The sequence below is a fragment of the Pleurodeles waltl genome, chromosome 3_1, assembly GCF_031143425.1.
Source record: "Pleurodeles waltl isolate 20211129_DDA chromosome 3_1, aPleWal1.hap1.20221129, whole genome shotgun sequence".
Classification (NCBI taxonomy): domain Eukaryota; kingdom Metazoa; phylum Chordata; class Amphibia; order Caudata; family Salamandridae; genus Pleurodeles; species Pleurodeles waltl.
This window is the reverse complement of record NC_090440.1, coordinates 357,503,258-357,509,257: the sequence shown is the minus strand read 5'-3', so window position 1 is coordinate 357,509,257 and position 6,000 is coordinate 357,503,258.

Sequence of the window (6,000 nt, the reverse complement as noted above, 5' to 3'; positions counted from 1 at the left end):
AGACAGAGATACTCCAGAGGGCCCGAAAATTATAGCCTGACCAAATGTTGGTGGCGCCATGTCATGTAGGCTCTCATTATTCTAATGAGACTACTAGATTTTGAGCAGCAGAATTGCCTGTGTGTGTGGGAGACTAAGGGGGTGATTCTGACCCCGGCGGTTCCTTACCGCCGGGGCCAGGGTCGGCGGGAGCACCGCCAACAGGCTGGCGGTGCCCCGCAGGGCATTCTGACCGCGGCGGTTTTGCCGCGGTCAGAAGTGGAAAACCGGCGGTCTCCCACCGGTTTTCCGCTGCCCTGGGAATCCCCCATGGCGGCGCAGCTTGCTGCGCCGCCATGGGGGATTCTGACAGCCCATACCGCCATCCTGTTCCTGGCGGTTCTCCCGCCAGGAACAGGATGGCGGTATGGGTTGTCGTGGGGCCCCTGGGGGCCCCTGCAGTGCCCATGCCAATGGCATGGGCACTGCAGGGGCCCCCGTAAGAGGGCCCCACTTTGTATTTCAGTGTCTGCATTGCAGACACTGAAATACGCGACGGGTGCCACTGCACCCGTCGCACCTTCCCACTCCGCCGGCTCAATTCTGAGCCGGTGTCCTAGTGGGAAGGGTTTTTGCACTGGGCTGGCGGGCGGCCTTTTGGCGGTCGCCCGCCTGCCCAGTGCAAAAGCCAAAATACCCTAAGCGGTCTTGCGACCGCGGAGCGGTATTTTGGAGGGGGGAAGTCTGGCGGGCGGCCTCCGCCGCCCGCCAGACTTAGAATGACCCCCTAAGTCTAACCCACTGCGGGTGACACCTGTCACTCCAATCCGGGTTTTGCTCTAACTAGCAGTGCCTCATCTCTACCCAAGGATAGTGATGACTGGACAGCCGAGCGCATGACATACTTGGCTTCTCAGGGAAGTCGTGGTCACTCAGGTCTCATCCGTTTCTTTCATTTACAATCCAATCCCATATATAAATGACAAACAGAAGCAGTATATGTTTCAATAAGGAGTTTAATAAAACGGCTGCATCTTAGATAGCAACATGACAGGATTAGAATTGTGACGAGAAGAGTGAAGCATAAAAACAACGCTATCATATTGTCACTATAATCAATGGTCTAACTCCTACCTAGGCTATGATAGAGCACAGCATGTTAAGCTCTAATTCTGCCCTTCAGGTTCCCCTGGGAAGACATCAACCCTTATACCTGAGCAAAGGCCTGCGGTCTGCATTAGCATCCGTAGCGAAGCATTCAGCAATCAGCATACAGTCATGGTTCCATGGCCGGAATCTCCCTCTAACATGTAAGGGGCAAGGAAGTGTTTTTATAATAACACAGCTGATGTTCTGAGAAAATGTCCCTGCTTAAGGATGTGTGTTTTTTACGAATGTTGGAGACTAAACGTCTACCACGTTCACCGGCAATTTACCGTGCTGTAGCCTTGGAAGAAGCACAGAGTGATCAAGAATGTCTTGTTTGAGAACAGAGTGCTGGCCTAGGCAAAAAACAGTTAGATAAACGGAAAATAAAATAAGACCGTAAAAATGGTTATTGTAATAATAATAAGACAAAGCTGAATAAAATATATCTAGGTTAAAGAGCACAGTGGCCTAGTATGTAAACATGATGTGCATGGAGCTATAACTAAAATGGCTACACAACAGTATCATGTACATGTCACTGGAATGACAGTCATCCATTGTTAACCAACAGGGCCCACAGCTGATTGGACAAAATTGTCCATGACCAACATTTGTGTCATCAAATGTGTGAGGATCCTGTGCCCCAACAAGTTTGGATTTTCTGTGTCCCTGTGCATAAGGGGGGGCTGTGCATGCAATCCATCACCTTGACACCCCTGGTGAAACATCAAGGCTTGCCCAGTCATCATGGATGCAAGGTGGGGGCTATATGATAGGGGGTCTGGTAACTTCCCACTGGCTATTCTAAGGTTTGGTAAATCAACATTCATGTGTCCTGGTGTAAGACCTAACCTGAGCATATATGTTACAAGGGGGCACGTCATTGCCCATGATATACCTGCATGGACAACTGATGCACTGATCCCAGAAGGCTTGGACAAAGCCTGAGCTGAACTTCAAAGTTGTCAACACATTACAGAACTGAAGCCCCCTACCCTGTGCTATGTTGTGCTACGTGTTAAACGGCACACATATCATGGCTGTATGGGTGTCCTTAGGCCCACAGTGAGTATGGCACTGAGGTGGGTGCTGCAACAGTATCCTGATGCATTGTACATCATTTGCACATGCATCTCAGACAGCATCAAAGTACCAGGCACGCACACAGCATTCACATCATATGCATATGTGATGTGATCTACATCCCTTAACCCCTTCGCTGCCAAGCCTTTTCCCCCTCCTGTGCCAGGCCTTTTTTTGGCTATTTGGGGCATTTTGCGCCTAGGCCCTCATAACTTTTTGTCCACATAAGCTAGCCAAGCCAAATTTGCATCCTTTTTTTCCAACATCCTAGGGATTCTAGAGGTACCCAGACCTTGTGGGTTCCCCTGAAGGAGGCCAAGAAATTAGCCAAAATACAGTGAACATTTTTTTTTTTTTTTTTAAATGGGAACAATTGGCTGCAGAAGAAGGCTTGTGTTTTTTCCCCTGAAAATGGCATCAACAAAGTGTTAAAATCACCAGCTTCCCAGCTTTCAGGAACAGGCAGACTTGAATCAGAAAAACCAATTTTTCAACACAAATTTGGCATTTTACTGGGACATACCCCATTTTTACAAATTGTTGTGCTTTCAGCCTCCTTCCAGTCAGTGACAGAAACGGGTGTGAAACCAATGCTGGATCCCAGAAACCTAAACATTTCTGAAAAGTAGACAAAATTCTGGATTCAGCATGGGGTAAATTGTGTAGATCCTACAAGGGTTTCCTACAGAAAATAACAACTGAAAAAGAAAAATATTGAAATTGAGGTGAAAAAAACAGCAATTTTTTTCTACGTTTTACTCTGTAATTTTTTCCTGCAATGTCAGATTTTCGAAAGCAATATACTGTTACATCTGCTGGACTCCTCTGGTTGCGGGGATATATAGGGCTTGTAGGTTCATCAAGAACCCTAGGTACCCAGAGCCAATAAATGAGCTGCACCCTGCAGTGCATTTTCATTCTATACCGGGTATACAGCAATTCATTAGCTGAAATATAAAGAGTGAAAAATAGCTATCAAGAAAACCTTTGTATTTCCAATATGGGCACAAGATAAGGTGTTGAGGAGCAGTGGTTATTTGCACATCTCTGAATTCCGGGGTGACCATACTAGCATGTGAATTACAGGGCATTTCTCAAATAGATGTCTTTTTTACACACTCTCTTATATTTGGAAGGAAAAAATGTCGAGAAAGACAAGAGGCAATAACACTTGCTTTGCTAATGTATGTTCCCCCAAGACTCCCGAAAAAAATGACACCTCACTTGTGTTGGTAGGCCTAGCGCCCGCGACAGGAAACGCCCCAAAACGCAACTGGACACATCACATTTTTTTAAAGAAAACAGAGGTGTTTTTTGCAAAGTGCCTACCTGTAGATTTTGGCCTCTAGCTCAGCCGGCTCCTAGGGAAACCTACCAAACCTGTGCATTTTTTAAAACTAGAGACCTAGGGGAATCCAAGATGGGGTGACTTATGGGGCTCTGACCACATTCTGTTACCCAGAATCCTTTGCAAACCTTAAAATTTGGCTAAAATAAACACGTTTTCCTCACATTTCGGTGACAGAAAGTTCTGGAATCTGAGAGGAGCCACAAATTTCCTTCCAACCAGCGTTCCCCCAAGTCTCCTGATGAAAATGATTCCTCACCTGTGTGGGTAGGCCTAGCGCCCGTGACAGGAAATGCCCCAAAACACAACGTGGACACATCACATTTTTTGAGGGAAAAAAGAGGTGTTTTTTTCAAAGTGCCTACCTGTAGATTTTGGCCTCTAGCTCAGCCGGCACCTAGGGAAACCTACCAAACCTGTGCATTTTTTAAAACTAGAGACCTAGGGGAATCCAAGATGGAGTGACTTGTGGGGCTCTGACCACATTCTGTTACCCAGAATCCTTTGCAAACCTCAAAATTTGGCTAAAAAAACACGTTTTCCTCACATTTCGGTGACAGAAAGTTCTGGAATCTGAGAGGAGCCACAAATTTCCTTCCAACCAGCGTTCCCCCAAGTCTCCTGATAAAAATGATACCTCACCTGTGTGGGTAGGCCTAGCGCCTGCGACAGGAAATGGCCCAAAACACAACGTGGACACATCAAATTTTGTCATAGAAAACAGTGCCTACCTGTGGATTTTGGCCTCTAGCTCAGCCGGCCCCGGGGGGCAGAAATGGCCTAAAATAAATGTGTGTCCCCACACCCCCTCCCCCGGGAGTGACCCTTGCCTATGGGGTTGCTCCCCCTGCGTGACATTGGCACCAAAAAAAAATCCCCGTGGGTGCCTAGTGGTTTCTGCCCCCTTGGGGGCAGATTGACCTAAAATTGGCCAATCTGCCCCTAAATACAATTTGCCCCATAGGGGAGCGTTCCTTGCCTAATGGGTCGCTCCCCATCTCTAAAAAAAAAAAAACAGAAAAAAAAAAATTGCCCTGCCGCCTAGAGGTTTCTGCCCCCCCTGGGGGCACATCGGCCTAAAATCGGCCAATCTGCCCCCAAGGGGGGCAGAAATGGTTTAAATACAATTTGCCTCCCAGGGGAGCGACCCTTGCCTAATGGGTCACTCCCCATCTCTAAAAAAACAAACAAACCAAAAAAATAAACACAAAAACAAAATTTGCCCTGGCGCCTAGAGGTTTCTGCCCCTCTGGGGGCAGATCGGCCTAATAACAATAGGCCGACTTCCCCCAGGGGGCAGAAATGGCCTAAAATAAATTTGACCCCCCCCCCCCCCCGGAGCGACCCTTGCCTATGGAGTTGCTCCCCCTGCGTGACATTGGCACCAAAACAAAAAGCCCCGGTGCCTAGGGTTTCTGCCCCCCTTGGGGGCAGAATGGCGTAGCAAAAAACGGCCAATCTGCCCCCAGAGGGGCAGAAACCTCTAGGCGTAAATACAATTTTCCCCTCCAGGGGAGTGACCCTTGTCCAAGGGGGTCGCTCCCCATCTGTAAAACAAAAACAAACAAAAAAATCCCCGGTGCCTAGTGGTTTCTGCCCCCCTTGGGGCAGATCAGCCTAATCAAAATAGGCTGATCTACCCCCCAGGGGGGCAGAAATGGCCTAAAATAATTCCCCCCCCCAGGGGAGCGACCCTTGCCTAAGGGGTCGCTCTCCATGCATGAAATTCACGTAAACAAAAAAAACTCCCTGGTGTCTAGTGGTTTCTGCCCCCCTTGAGAGCAGATTGGCCTCATCAAAATAGGCCAATCTGCCCCCAAGGGGGGCAGAAATGGCCTAAATATAATTTGCCCCCTAGGGGAGTGACCCTTGCCTAAGGGGTCGCTCCCCACCTAAAAAAAAAAAAAAAAAAACTAAAAATGATCCCTGGTGCCCTAGAGGTTTCTGCCCCCCAGGGGAGCAGATCGGCCTAATATTAGGCCGATCTGCCCCCAGGGGGGGCAGAAAAGGCCTTCCTAAAAAATGCCCCCATTGGGAGCGACCCTTGCCCAAGGGGTCGCTCCCTCATGTCTATTTCACACAAAAAAAGCATCCCTGGTGTCTAGTGGGCATTTCAAAAGCCGGATTGCAAGCAATCCGGCTTTTGAAACGCTTGGAGAGACTTCAAAGGGAAGGAAATAAATGTCCTTCCCTTTGAAGCCTCTCCTTGCCTCCCCACGTGATCGAAAGAGAAATGCAAAGCATTTCTCTTTCAATCGCGCTGGAAGCTGTGCTTTCAGCGCGATGGGGAGGCCCTGTGACAAATCAGCACGCACTCGCGTGCTGACGTCACGGGGGTGGGAGGTGTCGGGGGTGGAAGGGGAAGGGCTTCCCCTTCCATCCCTGCCTTGGGGGGGTGGGTGGGGAGCACAGGGGGGGAGCACTAGCGCTCCCCCAAGTTC